The sequence below is a fragment of the Lytechinus pictus genome, chromosome 15, assembly GCF_037042905.1.
Source record: "Lytechinus pictus isolate F3 Inbred chromosome 15, Lp3.0, whole genome shotgun sequence".
In the NCBI taxonomy this organism is placed as follows: Eukaryota; Metazoa; Echinodermata; class Echinoidea; order Temnopleuroida; family Toxopneustidae; genus Lytechinus; species Lytechinus pictus.
In genome coordinates, this window is record NC_087259.1 from 2,131,524 (window position 1) to 2,149,914 (window position 18,391).

The following is an 18,391-nucleotide window of genomic DNA, read 5'->3' on the forward strand; positions in this document are numbered from 1 at the left end:
GATATAAATAAGGAGTCGATGGGATGGGGTAAACTATAATTTACCCCCCACCCCACGGATTTTCGCCGGTGTTCGATTGATGCGATACCAATTGATATGATTCTGATTCACATGATTTGTGAGGGGGAAGGGGTCAGTTTTCCTTCCCAATACAGTTGTCAAAACATGATTATTCATAATTATTCAACTACTTTGATATGTGTATTGAATATTGTTACATTTCTTATGCAAATCAAAGTGGAGTTTTGAATAATTACTTTTGCTAGATGCTACAATTATTTTTGTTCTTATTGTGGAAATAAATAAAATGAAAATGAAGTGAGATTGATTTAGGTTTAATTTGGTGAGAGCATGGTTATTATCCCTCATTGTGGTGTCGCGACTGATATTATATAACAAAGACTGAAATTAAATTGTTTTTGTATAACAATGCCTGAAATATTTTATAATAATGCATGAAATGATAACAATTAAAAAATATTTTCTGTTAGTGATTGATAAATATAAAGTTATTTCAAATTTAATCCTCTTGTGTATATCATGTGAAATTGTGAAGGAATATTCTGTTGTATTATTATACTGAATGCCCCGACAGCTGTCGTTTATATTGGGGTATGTTTATATATCAAATATTGGTAGTCGAGCTGCAATCGTGGCTGACAACCAGAAATGTGATGATACTGATGATAGTGATAATAATGATGATGATGATGGTGGTGAAAGTTATGATGATGATGATTGCTAAGATTTTTATGAGGATGATGATAGCTAAGAAGATGATGAGGGGGGTGATAACGGTGATGATAAGGGTGGTGATGGTGATGAAATATGATTGTTAAGATGATGATGATGGTGATGATGATGATAGTTAAGAGGATAATGATGGTGGCGATGGTGATGATGAGGGTCGTGATGACGATGGTGATGATGATAATGAAGGTGGTGATGATGATAATGATGATGGTGACGATGAGTACAATGATGATGCTGAAGATGATTGAGATGAACATGTAGATCATTAAAGTTAACGGAGATAAGAATGGTTGTGGTGAAAATGATGTTGGTAATGACACTGATGATAATGACAATAAAGATGATGATGATGATGATGATGATGATGATGATGATGATGATGATGGTGGTGGTGGTGGTGGTGGTGGTGATAAAATTGGTGATAATGACGGTGGTATAGTGATATGATCTTAAAGATATTCATGACGGTTTACTTCGTCTTCCTCCTCTAGTCTTCCTTCTTCCTTTTCTTCTTCTTCCTTTTCTTCTTCTGCTTCTTCTTCGTCTTTTTCCCCTCCTCTTCAGAAATTGTAATAATCTATAGCAAGTATTTGTCAGCAAGGAAAGGGACAGGAAATTGCAAAATAATAAAATCGCATTTCTCTTTCTCTCCTTCTCTCTCCACCTATTTCGACTTTCGTACTTTTCATTCCCGTTTCTCTCTATTCTTTTATTCAATGTATCTCATAATTTCTTTTTATCTGAAAGCGGTATTTGCGTATTGACGGATTTGTCATAGTTTCCTACATGCCTTTACGCGACACTCGTGTACTCATGTACTTGCATTAAAAGGTTTGATGAGCTCATATAATTGATATCTTAGTTACAACTAAAATCAAAGTAATATGAATTTTAATACAAACAAATCTCATACAGTGTCATATAAGATATAAACTATCGGTTTAGCTGTTAGACTCGGAGAGGGATAAGAGAAGGAGAGAGGAAGAGAGAGGGAGGGGGGAGAGGGGGAGAGGGAGTGATGGATGAGAATGAGGAGGGGGGGGGGGTAAAAGGGAATGATCTGAATCTCGGAATCAGGAGTGGCATGTGAAAGCTACAGAAAGGCCAGTAAGAAATCTGAGGGTTATATGGTGTGAAAAATAAAAAAATAAAAAATAATTTAAGAAAATTAGGAAGAAATACATGCAAATAGCTAAATCATAACTGACTTGCTAAAATGTGGAATTTTTATGAAAAATATTCTCTTAAAATGTATGAGGAATCAAGATTGTTCTGGATCTAGATTTGGAGTTTGAGCCCAGCTTCCCCTAGGATAATATACTAGATATAAAAATTACTATATTTAAAAATATAGTTATACATACGTCACGATGAAAGCAAATTAAGTTTCATCCTCAATTTTCTACCAAGTCAAAAATCTGAAAACATCAATAATAATTTGTCATGCCAAGTCATGCCGGCCTTTATTGCTGTATCAAAAGATTCAATATTAGTTAAGTTTATGAATACAAAATAAAATTCTGTAGCTACCTGTATACATTTACGGTCAAATATTACACAAACATTACAGAGAAAAGGATCAATGATAAACAGAATATACCCCCTTACCCGTGTAGAGACACCTAATAATCCATGATATTTAGAATATTTTTCCTATTATTTTATCACATTTTACTTTCCCATTTCATAATATTGTATATTTGTACATTTGTACAATCGAATGAATTTCCACTTTTCATTACCTGTTAATACTTAGCCTTTTCTCAATTGGTTAATAGAAATTATTTCTTCAACTCGCTATAGGGGACCCACGCTCTACAAGTAATGCTTCTTAGTGGATCCCCTCATTTCCATTCACGCGGCTTGATACTATTTTAAACAAGCTTTTATCATAATATTTATGCTGAGGTAAAATTGATCTTGTCCTCATAATTTGATTTGTGTCTGTATTTGATTTATATTTGTTATGGAAATGAAATAAACTTCTTGAATCTTGAATGAAAAATGATTGTATAATTATTATTTTCAACACAATAATGATTATGAATGGACACCAATGAAGATTCTTCTTGATCGATATTAATATGATCTGAATCTCACAGGAATCGAACCTGTCCCATCGCATCAACTTCATTGTGTGATTTGGGGGTTAACCCGAGATTACAATTTTTGAATTTTACATCAAATACCTTCTTATCAAAGGTAATTGCCACGCGTCTTGACTTGTTATTGGTTTGCATGAATCAGGAAGGAGTGGGGTTTTAGACCGAAAGAGGGGATGGAAAAGAGATGACTGGCAAAAAATGAAGTTATCCAGTCTATTAAATTCTCTACTAATCAAATACTTCAACAAGTATGATGAATAAAAAAGTTCAAATCGTAGGTTTGCATAATATCGAGTTTCACGAGAAACTTAAGGGGATGCGAACATGATTATAATAGAGCATAGCTTTGGGGGATATAATTATAGGTCCTTTTCATGATGATTTTATAATGACAGTTTTCAGGTTATTTATCTACAGTTTTCAGATTATTCATCTATATTTTTATCTATTTATTTATCTTTATAATATTTAGGCCTATCTAGGGCCTATACCGTGCGTCCCAGAAAAAAACGAAACCGAGATTATGCGATGATTTATCATAACTTAATCATAAATAAAATAGACAAATGACCTACCAATGTAAAGCTTAGAATCTCGTCTTTCATCTGGTATAATTAGTTACTTAGATTATTCCTCATTCACGCATGAGTGAGCAAAAACATTTCAAAGAAAGGATGCCAAAAACTCATTAGGCGAGGGGTATCTGAATTTCAAAAAGAAAATCACATGACTAAAAAGTTCAATATCTGCTCTTTTATTTGATACCTTAATCACAGAAAATGGTCAAGAAGTAAAAAAGTTATGATCCCTCGAAACAATGCTTGTTTTTCCATAATTTCATTAAATAAACGTGTTTTCACCGGTTTCCCACATAAGCTATCACACGGTAACAAAAGACTTAATGCATGGTTGATCGTCAACAAAACGGAGTGTCGAGTGAGTTTAGATGCTTGCCTGTAAAACCTCTTCATTTATTGAAATTATTGAAATTCAAGCCTTATTTCAAATAACCAGAACTTTTTCATTTCTTGACCATTTTCCGTAATTGAGGTATCAAATTAAAGAGCAGATATTGAACTTCTTAAAAACGTGGTTTTCTTTTGAAAACCCAGATACGGCCCGCCAAGTGACTTTTTGGTATCCCCTTTTCAAATTGTTTTTGCTCACTCATGCGTGAATTAGAAATAAACTAAGTAATTTCAGATGAAAGAGGAGATTCTAAGCTTTAAAATGGTAGGTCATTTGTCTATTGTATTTGTGATTAAGTTATGATAAATCATCGATAAATCTCGGTTTCGTTTTTTCTGGGACGCACTGTATAATGTTCTATGGATAATGGCTAGGCGTATACTTCTACAAATGCAATAATTAAAAGGTTAAAAACAAACAGTAATATATAACTTATGATACACATTACATTTATATCGAAGGATAAATTATTTACATTGATTGATTTTATTCTTCTTCATTTCAAACAAATTTACAAAGTAGGAACAAATCAGAATATGATACAAGGAACAGCTAACGGGAAAGAAACTCAAAGAATTATTTATATAAAACACACGTTGCTTCACAAGATAAAAAAACCACAACACGCGATTTACTGTGCGTACATAACAGGACACGTGACATAATTGTATGACATTCTAACCATTATTTATGTTTTATACCGGTACTTTGATTTTTAAGAAAATCGTACACAAGCAATGTCTACTCACACATGACATCTGAATTGATCATTAATCCACCATGTACAACATTCTATCCACCTTTGTCAATGATCAATCAAACATAGGTTATATTTTTAAATTTAAAACAGGCAACCGGCATGTTTCAAAGTGACATCGAATAAATTCTCACTTATTGGTATGCGCATGCGCAATTCAAGGACCATGAGGACTAGTTATTATACAAATAATGCATGCAGCCGAGTGCGTTAGTGGAAATGCAGAGCACGCGAGGTTTCTTTAGATAGGAGTCGCACTGTGCACGAGCCGCTTGCGGCGAGTGCCCAGTGTGCTCCATCTGAAGAAACCGAGCTTTCTCTGCATTTACTTTTACGCACGACAGAGCAAGTGCATTATTTGTTTTATAAAATAGCAACACAGAAACAATTTTTTTAAAAGTTACAGTACAGTTTTGTTGGACTTCTACCGCACTGGTTTGCTCGAGCGTGCAATGTCAATTTTCGTTGCACACCTTTTGCACTACCGTGCAGTGCACAAAAAAAGTTGGATGTCATGTGACGCGTATTGACCAATCGCGATGCTTGAAATAATACAGCTATTTTATAATCTTTGCAAATGCATAGCAATTTGCTACAAAATCTGAAATCTATTAAAGCTTCCTCGTGAAATCCATTTCTGGTAGATCCAATCGCAGAAAGCGGTATAATCATGGACCTATAGGTCCATGGTATAATCAACCGAAACTCGATTCCATAACAAATAAAAAAACGCTTAATTTTGTTGAGTTTGTAAAACGGGAAAATAGACCTTTTCCCCACAGTAGTCCTCCGAAGATGATTGTTAGAATTAAGCTCTCCATCAAATCCATCGATATCCACCGATAAGAAAACCAGAAATATTTTTCTTTTATGATCAATGTGATAATAGCCATTCAATCTTCAGTGGGTTGCATGCACGTTCACTCGCTAGAAAGCCGACGTTGAAATGACAAAAGGTATGCAGCTAGCTAGCTAGCTGCACTGCACTGCATGCACTGCATGCACTGCATGCAATTCGCACCGGTACGGTGACGTTGTATGATTGGCTGAAAATGTGATACATCATATCCTCTACATCCAATCAGAGAGGTTAAAATTTTTGCAACATCATTACGGGGAATTCCCTTCAGACCAGTTGGAACCAGAATTTATCAAATTCATTGGAAGGGGTTTGTTTTACTTCATTATTCGATATTTCAGATAGGGCAAGCATAATAATATACGTTTATTTATTTATTTCCTTCATTGGTGAAGGGGATAAAAGAAATATGATATAAATCTGTTTTCAATAATACAAGAAGTCATACAGATAAACAATTGAATCTCTGAGCTTATCATGAGAATGAATAGTACATAAAAAAATAATAAAACACCTGAAGTTAGAAATTAATATACACATACAGATCTTTGCTCAAACAATACAAGTTGTTCTCAGTTATCTCACAGATAAGCATAAGGGTTTTACATACAGTAGTCTACAGGATTAATTGTGCATCTTGTAAAGTTGCGGTTTTCAGGCAAAAGTCATTAATGTATTGCCATTATTTGTTTTGTTTTTTTAATATGTACTGTTAATGATAAAAAACGCTGCTCAACTGTGAGTACAAATGAAGATAAACAATGAATGAAAAGATCAATAAACAAGGAAATATATAGAAATCATAATAATGCTTGACAACTCTAACCTGCGATTTTTAATGATGGCATTTGTTAAGAAAGGCTAGAATGATAATATTGATAATAATAACAATAACAATAATATTAATAATAATAATAACACCAATAATAGCATTAATAACCATTTACCCATTCACCTCACCTGGGTTGAGTGCAGGATATCATGGTTCAATTTTTGCTGAAGGAAACTACCCAATAGCTGGAATTCGAATCAATGACCTTCTTTGTTCAAGTCCGAAGACTAATCCACTGTAGGCCACGTTAAAAATAGTTTCTTACCACACTCCGCCCCCCCAAAAAAAAAAAATCGGACGTTTTGGCAATTGGTTTTATGCAAATAATGTAATCATGTATCAGCTAGATTAATAAGTAAATAAGTTCTTTTGAAATCAACGATGCATTCTATTTAAGAAACCACTGTTAGAAGTGTGAAAATGAAAAACTTAAAAAAAAAAAAAGATGATCATTTTCTATAATGACCATGCATGACACCAAACTCTCAATCCATGACGTTGAAAAAGTAAAACAATTTCGACCAAGATTAGATTCGATTTACCATGGGAGCATAAGTAGGTCATTGGTCACTAATATTTGAAGTTCCATTTAATTTATGCAAGCATTTAATCTTTACAGTATAATTGTCAAATGTCAGCCCATGTCAACTTGTTTATATACCTTATGTAATTTTCTTGTATGTTATATTGTAAATATTTGTTAACAGGGGCCCCTGGAAAACAGTACAAGACTACTGATGGGGCTACCCTGAATAAATAAAACGAAGTAAATAAATAAAGAGAATAAACCATAAAATCGACACTTGTTATCATGTTTCTTTCATTTAAAAGAATAATGAAATATAGAGGAAATTCAACCCTTTTCCCATTTTCAAAGCCTCCCCGGTCCTTTATTTCATTGTAGTAATGTCATCTAGAAATATCATCGCACTACTCATAAAGTCAATACATATTAATGAGGTTTATAAATTGGGATAGCAAGTTTTTAAAAAATAAATAAAAGAGAAAAAGAATACCTCGGGTCGGCAACATAAGGCTTTGCTATTTATCGTGGGGCTTACAGTGGTGCTTAAAGTTAATGAACCCCACAAAAAATGAAATATTCAAAAGGGTTCAAGTTTTGCCATGTTAGTTAATTGTAAAGTCAGCAAGCGATTTCAATACAATTCAATAAAGTTTGTTTCTCTGGGCCAGCTGAACATTGTAGTGTTGTTTTCTACATTCAACGCTCGGCATGAAGGAGTGGTAAATTTGTAGTGGGTTCTCAATTTTTTCTGTAACCACATGACCCTGGGAGGCTGGGGTGGCAGCACCCGCTGGAATTCTGATAGATTTGGAAAATTGAAAACTTTTTTGCTTGTAAAAATCATCTGGACGAAAATGACCTTCGTACTGTAGTGACCCCCCCCCCTTTTTTTTTGCTTTTTCAAATTTACATCAGCGACTCTAGTAAAAAAAAACACAACGTTCCCAACTCCCCTGTAGCACAAATATATTGCCTATGTTACGATTAGTGATCACACACAATGCAATAATAATAATAATAATACCAACATGCTTATATAGCGCATATCACTGCCAAATGCGTCCCTATGCGCTTAATTGGATATTATTACCCTGGCAATGCAATGTAATCAGGGATCCACCGTGCACCGTTCATCATCAAAGAAAACAAAATCACGTGACCAGTAGTCTCATTTGTAGACCCTATTGAGGTTAGAAGACAAATATTAATCAATTAATTTTCAATATTTATCTCGCTCAAGATGAGGCATCCATCCTCCCTAGAGCCCCACCCCTCCAGATCTTTATAATTCTCCCAGTCTGGGGTTGGATTATATTTCATAGATCGATTATAAAACCACTGCAATTAAATAGCGAGCTTCTGGAACTATATTGTTTTGGTAAAACGGGATATATTAATAATTCAAATCAATTTTGACTTAATATTCTATATTATTTAAATTATTTTAGTTATCTAAGCAAAATTTGTAAAAACAAATATCAATTTTATAAATGGTAAATTATTTTGACGTAAAAATATTAACCAGCACAGGTTGCATGTAATTACGCTAGTACTATAAATACTAAAAGTATACCAAGGGAGACTATGTTATACCGTAGGACATCGAATGCCGGTTCTCGAGAAACACACAACATGCCACATACAACAGACGAAACTCCAACGATAAGTCAGAATGAATTAAGTTACGTGCAATTTGCACTTTGTAATTTTGGTAATACTTGTGACACTAGTTATTCATTTTTGCACATACATTCTCATCGTCAGGTGCTCAAGACTCTCCTATATTTTGTTTGGACAATTCACCGATTTCATTTTATAAAAATCTTGGACAAGAACGGATTTATCTAAAAGTAAGTAAGCCCAACTTCATTTTTTTTTCTACAGTTGCTAGCTATAATTTCACCGAAAACAAATTTTTGCAATAAGCATGCGTAGCCTAAATATGCATGGTCTCTAGTTTATATAATTCGATGAAATTTTTAAAAAATCATTCTGAACAGTTTTTTCAGTGATAATTTTTTGAAATATTTTAGAAAATTTCTTTGAAAATCAAGCAAGTAAAAGCTCGTCTTAAAGTTCAATTTTATTGTATTTTTTTTGTGTTAAAAGAAGAGCGCATTTGTATCCTACAACATGACAAGTGTACAGTATAATTGTATTTATGGTTATCAATTACGAAATAATTGCGATAATTATCCCTTTCTTTCATAAATCGTTTCTTCTGTATTTTGTAAGACTGACCCTTAAATACGGTTTCAGGGGTGATTCAAGCATGCTTTTGATATATATATTTATCAAAGTAGTCAGTGATATATCATGGTCATCAGTTGCCAGGGAAATATTTCACTTTAATTTGTTGAAGAAACGATTGTTCAAAGTCAAGGTCAATTTCATTTTGTCGAACGCCTATGTGTAAAAAAGAGGAGAAAGTTAGTGAAGAATTAATCTCAGTGAACAGCAAAATTACATATAAAAAATGTTATCATAATCATGAAATTTAAATTATTAGAAATATTTATACGTGAGAAATAAGGAGGTAGGCCTTTGTTTGAGAGATTCACTCATAGTTATCTCCTTATAAATGATTTCGTTACATACTTATAGGTTCTTTTTCACCGATTAGATCATTTGCACACTATGGAATATTAAAATATAATGAGGTATTTTCAAAGGTTAATTATTTATAGAGAAAATTGGTTCTATCATCTTATGTAATTTTTCAATAGATAAAAGAGAGCACATGCAGAATAGTATTTCGTTTCATAATCGTATTAATTAAATTCGTTCATTTTAAATCATGCAAGATGCAAGCCATGGTGCACGTTACGATATAAATCAACCAACGCTGTTTATAGAGACAGGTAATTCATCTGATTGTAATCGATCATACAATATATCGATTAAAAACACACAAAAAAGGTGTTGTGGATCAGTGGATAAGACTCTAGACATTGGTACCAAAAGAAAAGGTGCGGGGTTCGAATCTAACCGCGGTACTCGCGTCCTTTGGCAAGGTGTTTATCAATACCTGTCTCTCTCCACCCAGGTGTAGTAAATGGGTACCAGGTAGGAAGAAATTCCTTCAACGCTCGAGCGGCCGTGCTAATAGTAGCTGTGATAGAGCCGGTGGTAATAAGAAGGCACCGCTTAGAATCATCGTATTTAGCGCAATATAAAACATTGCATATCATTATTATCTAAAAATTTCGTGCACCGGTTTTATGTGTCAATAATATGAATTTAATTTAATTTAATTTATTGGAACGTCACTGGCATTCGCCAAACTTTTGTTCAAAACAAGAAGTACAAAATTATAATACAAAACAAATATATACAATTCAAGGAATAAAGGTACTTTATATGTACACTAAAGTTCGAGTGTAATTTTTGTGTATAATAATAGAGAAGTGAAGATAAATGCCTTGCCATGTAGGTGCAATGACAAGGATTCGAATCCTGAATGTTTTATATTTTGTCAGGCGATATAACCACTTGGTCACGGCAACTTCACGATTTTTGTTTTCTCATACGCGAGATGGAGAGAGGGGTAGCTGGTGCAAAATATCTACAGTGAAAATCGAACTTTCTTGTTTTGTTTTTATAACAAAATATTGGTTAAAAACTAATATCTCCTTTCAAACATTACGTAGATTTTCTTGTCATAGTTATTATAACGAATTTTATTGTCAACTCTTTAATTCTAATGTCAAAAGAAGAACATTTTTATGGAAAATAATGAAAAGAGCATGCAGATAGGAAGAAAGGGTAAACAGGATTGCAAAGAGAGAGAGAGAGAGAGAGGGAGAGAGAGAGAAATCGACAAAAAAAAATGGTATAACAATATTACACGGGTCTTGTGGTCCAGTGGTTAGAGCATTGGACTCACAATCACAAGGTTTTGAGTTCGAATCCCCACTCTGACAATGTCTCCACTTTGATGAAAAGGCCCGAGAGTAATATCTGTCGTTTATAAGGTCAGTCATTATGACTGATTAACCTAGACGTAAAAATGTTTCCTAAGTAATTGGTTATACAGTGCGTCCCAGAAAAAAACCCGAAACCGATGTTAAGTGATGATTTATCATAACTTACTCACAAATACAATAGACAAATGACCTACCAATGTAAAGCTTAGAATCTCCTCTTTCATCTGGTATTACTTAGATTATTCCTCACTCACGCATGAGTGAGCAAAAACATTTTGAAGAAAGGATACCAAAAACTCATTTGGCGGGGGGTATCTGAATTTCAAAAAGAAAATCACATGGCTAAAAACTTCATTTCTGCTCTTTTATTGGATTCCTTAATCACAGAAAATGGTCAATAAGCAAAAAAGTAATGTTCCCTCGAAACAATGCTTGTATTTCTATAATTTCGTTAAATAAACGTGTTTTCACCGGTTTCCCACAGAAGCTATCCCCTGGTTAACAAAATACTTTAATGCATGGCTGATCGTCAACAAAATGGAGTGTCGATTGAGTTTGAACGCCAGCCCGTAGAACCTCTTCATTTTATGAAATTATTGAAATTCAAGCCTTATTTCAAATAACCAGAACTTTGTTAGTTCTCGACCATTTTCTGTAATTGAGGTATCAAATTAAGGAGCAGATATTGAACTTTTTAAGAATGTGGTTTTCTTTTTGAATCCCAGATACAGCCCGCCAAATGACTTTTTGGTATCCCCTCTTCAAATTGCTTTTGCTCACTCATGTGTGAATGAGAAATGATTTTAGTACTTTCAGATGAAAGAAGCTTTACAATGGTATAGGTCATTTGTCTATTGTGTTTGTTATTAAGTTATGATAAATCATTGGTAAATCTCGGTTTCGTTTTTTTGTGAGACGCACTGTATATACCAGCTTGACGTTTACCAGCAAAATGCTGTCCTGCCGACTTCCTACGGGAGTTACCACGGAAACAGAAACAGTAACACTGGTTGGATGGCTAATTGATAAATCATTTAAAAAAAACCGTTGAGTAGAAATTTAGCTATGCATGATGTGAGAAGAAAGAGAATAAATTTATTGGGACAGATAATAATTTTAGGGCAGAAAAGTATTTTTACGAGTCATTTGATGTATTACAATGTATTATTCTGGAGAATAAAGAACTTAATCGAAGGAAAATTCAACATTTTTTTTCCATTTCATACATAGAAATGGCAACTCAGCACCGTAACACCTACCCCAGTGACAGAGACAACGACGGAAATAAGGTAAAAATAAGAATTTTCACCACTTTTGGAGTAAAAAATGATGCATACTTTCACTCCTAAAAAATTGAAAACACACAGAGACATCGACGAAAATAAGATTTAAAAAATTAAGAATTGTATAGTCAGAGAAATAAGAAAGTATAAGGCACTAAAGGTAGAGAAATGAAATATAGTTTTTCCTGATGGAAATTTTAGTTGTTATATAAGTCAATTTGGACTTACTGATTTGAAGATATTTTTATCAGCTTAATTCTATTTTCTCTGTTGGTAGTAATTAAAAAAAAAAACACCGTAATTCCTCTGTTTTTATGTGAGATTTGTTGAGGGTGTTTATTGTTTTGTATTTTATCAAATTTTGTCATTAGTATTTTTTTTTTTTTTGTATTTTTTTAGAAATCAATAAGGGGTCCGGGTTTCAACCTTGAAATCGATCCATCCAGCACGACCAAGATCTCATTTTCTGTTCATAAAAATGAAGTAGAAATCGTGCTGAAAATAAAGGTGAGTATCTCTGTAAATGCAAAGGAGCTAAATAAATCTGGTCCCTAATAATCACGCTCCTCTAAGAGTGTATTGAGGGACCAGTCGTAATGGAGGGAGATTTCGGTTTTTCAAGACTGAATTTTCACCTCTTTTGGAGTGAAAAACTGATGCATACTTTCACTCCTATAAAAGAAGTGAAAATTCACAGAGACATTGGCGAAAATAAGATTAAAAAAAGAGTTTTATAGTCAGAGAAATAAAGAGAGTATAAGGCACTAAAGGCAGAGATATGAAATATTGTACTTGCTGATGGAAATGTTAGTTGTTAAAAGTCACTTTTGAGTTACTGATTTGGATATATTTTTATCACCTGAATTCTGATTTCTCTGTTAGTATAATTCACAAAAAAGAAAACCGTAAATTCCACTGTTTTTATGTGAGATTTGTTGAGGGTGTTTATTGTTTTGTATTTTATCAGTTTTTTTAATCAGTATTTTTCTTTGTTTGTATTTTGTTAGAAATCAATAAGGGGACCGGGTTTCCACATTGAAATCGATCCATCCGGCACGACCAAGATCTCCCTTTCAGTTCATAAAAATGAAGTAGAAATCGTGCTGAAAATAAAGGTGAGTATCTCTGTAAATGCAAAGGAGCTAATCTGGTCCCTAATAATCACGCTCCTCTGAGAGTGAGATGAGGGGACCAGTCGCAATGGAGTCAGATTTCGGTCTTTCAAGACTGAATTTTCACCTATTTTAGAGTGAAAGTGGAAACAGATGCACAGTTTCACTCCTAAAAAAGTGAAAACTCAACTTGAAAGACCGAAATCTAACTCCATTACGACTGGTCTCTCATCTCACTCTGCATGCTCTGGGAGGAGCGTGATTTTTAGGGACCAGATTAGCTCCTTTGCATTAACAAATTATATCAATAAACAGGATAACCTCATTGTGATATTATTCATAATTATTAAACCAAATTAGTTCATACAGTCTAATAATATCAATTTGAATAAATAAAACATAATGAATAAGGCGTCGAATGGAGATAATACTTGAAGAACAAACTTGATAAATGTGAATGCTGCCCTCTATGTGCTATTTTAACACTTAGACCAACTCAAAATCAGACAAGTGTTACTAACATCGAAATTTCATATCAAATTAATCATTCCACTTATACAAACCTTATTAATTATGTAAACAAATCCTCTTGGGGCTATACTTTGTTATGGCTATTAACTCAATATAGGCCTATGCATGAATGTTATTATAATTCCACCCTTTTCTGTGAATGCAACATGACGGGAGACATGAATGAAGTAAATTTCGTTTTTTCCCCTCACATATGATCATCAATATCATATAATCATCTCATCATTTACTTTGTAATTCCCCAACACTTTTAAAGGAAGAAAAAGAGGTCTTGACAGTCGGTGTACAGCCTGAGGACGAAAGAAACATAGGTGTGGGACTGGACACTGCTCCCGAAACTTCGGGGTCGGAGACACGTGATGAAGAAATGTCCGAGATAGTAAGTATACGGCGCTTATTTTTATTTTTCCTGTCCCCACCTTTGTCTTCTTCTCTGTGGAGGTCTCCGTGTGTATAGGATGGGCATGGAGCTATCTGTTAATAGCTCTATGGGATGGGGAGGGACATTTTTAGCCAACGTTAGCGTGGAGAAATACATATTCATGTACATGTGCATGTGACACTATGTCCAGAGAATGTTATGAACCTTAGTTTTCGAGAGAAAAAAAAGCTTTGAAAAATTAATAGATATTTGTTTCTATAATAATAATAATAATAATAATAATAATAATAATAATAATAATACCAACATGCTTATATAGCGCATATCACTGCCAAATGCGTCCCTATGCGCTTTTAAAGGAGACAGAAAAAGGCAAAGAAAAAATGAGAAATATGCTGGAAATTGTGACACTAACTCATTTAAAAGTCTTTTTGAATAAATATGTTTTCAAAGTGGATTTAAACTTAGGTGGAGAAGAGTTCTTTACGATTATGATATTATGATATTCCATTATGATTATTATGATACATTATGATACTATTATGATATTCCATATCAAATTCTACACAACGATATAGTGCAAGCATGTTGTCACTTAAATACAATTTTATTCTCAACCTAGATATTTTCTCGTTTTTCATTTATCATAGGGACCTCTGCGATCTGATGAAAAAAAGGCAAGGTTCTCTAGGATTGCCAGAGGAGTGATCGCCGATCATAATTAGCTTGGAGAGGGGAGGGGGGGGGGGTAGTAGAGTGAATGGTAAGACAATAGATCTGATGAAGAAAGGCAAGTTTCTCTGGGATTGCCAGAGGAGTAATCACGGATCATAATTAGCTTGGAGGGGGAGGGGAGGGGAGAGGAGGAGGTAGGGTGAATAGTTAGACAATCCACAATTTTCTGCAATAGATACCTGAAATACTTTACTATAATCTTCCTATGCTGCGTTTGACCACATTTTTTCACACAAAAAATATAATTTCTAAAAGGAAATATACAAATTAATCAAATGTGTTTGTTTGCATTTCAAACTGAAAATAAGATGAATTTACAAATATATATTTCTCGTTTGTTTATAAATAACTTCAATAATCACACACCTTTGTATATTTAGATGTAATATCTGATGAAATACGGGATTTCACAAAAAGCATCGTGTGTATGATAATGTGGACCCAGAAAAGAAACAAGTGTATTTATAAACTGCTTGGCAAAGAGAGCAAAAACAAGGGCAAAACTCCATCAATTAAAAAAAATAATAATAATAATTTACCCCCCCCCCGGATTTTCGCCGGTGTTCGATTGATGCGATACCAATTGATATGATTCTGATTCACATGATTTGTGAGGGGGAGGGGTCAGTTTTCCTTCCAAATACAGTTGTCAAAACATGATTATTCATAATTATTCGACTACTTTCATATTTGTATTGAATTGTTACATTTCTTATGAAATTCAAAGTGGAGTTTCATATAATTATTTTTGATAGATGCTAAATTATTTGTGCTCTTATTGTGGAAATTAATAAAATGAAAATGAAATTAAACAAAATGAAGTGAGATTGATTTAGGTTTAATTTGGTGAGAGCATGGTTATTATCCCTCATTGTGGTGTCTCGATTGATATTATATAACAATGACTGAAATGAAATTGTTTTGTATAACAATGGCTGAAATGAAATCATATTCAAACAATTCCTGAAATGATATAACAATAAAAAATATTTTCTGTTAGTGATTGATAAATATAAAGTTATTTCAAATTTAATCCTCTTGTGTATTTCATGTGAAATTGTGAAGGAATATTCTATTGTATTATTATACTGAATTCCCCGACAGCTGTCGTTTATATTGGGGTATGTTTATATATCAAATATTGGTAGTCGAGCTGCAATCGTGGCTGACAACCAGAAATGTGATGATACTGATGATAGTGATAATAATGATGATGATGATGGTGAGGGTGGTGATGACGATGAGGGTGGTGATGGTGATGATTATAATGATTTTAAGATGATGATGATGGTGAAAGTTATGATGATGATGATTGCTAAGATGATTATGAGGATGATGATAGCTAAGAAGATGATGAGGGGGGTGATAACGGTGATGATAAGGGTGGTGATGGTTATGATTATGATGATTTTTAAGATGATGATGATGGTGATGATGATGATAGTTAAGAGGATAATGATGGTGGCGATGGTGATGATGAGGGTCGTGATGACGATGGTGATGATGATAATGAGGGTGGTGACGATGAGTACAATGATGATGATGCTGAAGATGATTGAGATGAACATGTAGATCATTAAAGTTAACCGAGATAAGAATGGTTGTGGTGAAAATGATGTTGGTAATGACACTGATGATAATGACAATAAAGATGATGATCATGATGATGATGATGATGGTGGTGGTGGTGGTGATAAAATTGGTGATAATGACGGTGGTATATTCATGACGGTTTACTTCGTCTTCCTCCTCTAGTCTTCCTTCTTCCTTTTCTTCTTCTTCCTTTTCTTCTTCTGCTTCTTCTTCGTCTTTTTCCCCTCCTCTTCAGAAATTGTAATAATCTATAGCAAGTATTTGTCAGCAAGGAAAGGGACAGGAAATTGCAAAATAATAAAATCGCATTTCTCTTTCTCTCCTTCTCTCTCCACCTATTTCGACTTTCGTACTTTTCATTCCCGTTTCTCTCTATTCTTTTATTCAATGTATCTCATAATTTCTTTTTATCTGAAAGCGGTATTTGCGTATTGACGGATTTGTCATAGTTTCCTACATGCCTTTAAGCGACACTCGTGTACTCATGTACTTGCATTAAAAGGTTTGATGAGCTTATATAATTGATATCTTAGTTACAACTAAAATCAAAGTAATATGAATTTTAATACAAACAAATCTCATACAGTGTCATATAAGATATAAACTATCGGTTTAGCTGTTAGACTCGGAGAGGGATAAGAGAAGGAGAGAGGAAGAGAGAGGGAGGGGGGAGAGGGGGAGAGGGAGGGATGGATGAGAATGAGGAGGGGGGGGGGTAAAAGGGAATGATCTGAATCTCGGAATCAGGAGTGGCATGTGAAAGCTACAGAAAGGCCAGTAAGAAATCTGAGGGTTATATGGTGTGAAAAATAAAATAAAAATAAAATAATTTAAGAAAATTAGGAAGAAATACATGCAAATGGCTAAATCATAACTGACTTGCTAAAATGTGGAATTTTTATGAAAAATATTCTCTTAAAATGTATGAGGAATCAAGATTGTTCTGGATCTAGATTTGGAGTTTGAGCCCAGCTTCCCCTAGGATAATATACTAGATATAAAAATTACTATATTTAAAAATGTAGTTATACATACGTCACGATGAAAGCAAATTAAGTTTCATCCTCAATTTTCTACCAAGTCAAAAATATGAAAACATCAATAATAATTTGTCATGCCAAGTCATGCCGGCCTTTATTGCTGTATCAAAAGATTCAATATTAGTTAAGTTTATGAATACAAAATAAAATTCTGTAGCTACCTGTATACATTTACGGTCAAATATTACACAAACATTAGGCCTACAGAGAAAAGGATCAATGATAAACAGAATATACCCCCTTACCCGTGTAGAGACACCTAATAATCCATGAATATTTTTCCTATTATTTTATCACATTTTACTTTCCCATTTCATAATATTGTATATTTGTACATTTGTACAATCGAATGAATTTCCACTTTTCATTACCTGTTAATACTTAGCCTTTTCTCAATTGGTTAATAGAAATTATTTTTTCAACTCGCTATAGGCCTAGGGGACCCACGCTCTACAAGTAATGCTTCTTAGTGGATCCCCTCATTTCCATTCACGCGGCTTGATACTATTTTAAACAAGCTTTTATTATATATTTATGCCGAGGTAAAATTGATCTTGTCCTCATAATTTGATTTGTGTCTGTATTTGATTTATATTTGTTATGGAAATGAAATAAACTTCATGAAAAATGATTGTATAATTATTATTTTCAACACAATAATGATTATGAATGGACACCAATGAAGATTCTTCTTGATCGATATTAATATGATCTGAATCTCACAGGAATCGAACCTGTCCCATCGCATCAACTTCATTGTGTGATTTGGGGGTTAACCCGAGATTACAATTTTGGAATTTTACATCAAATACCTTCTTATCAAAGGTAATTGCCACGCGTCTTGACTTGTTATTGGTTGGCATGAATCAGGAAGGAGTGGGGCTTTAGACCGAAAGAGGGGATGGAAAAGAGATGACTGGCAAAAAATGAAGTTGTCCAGTCTATTTAAATTCTCTACTAGGGCCTAGGCCTAATCAAATATTTCAAC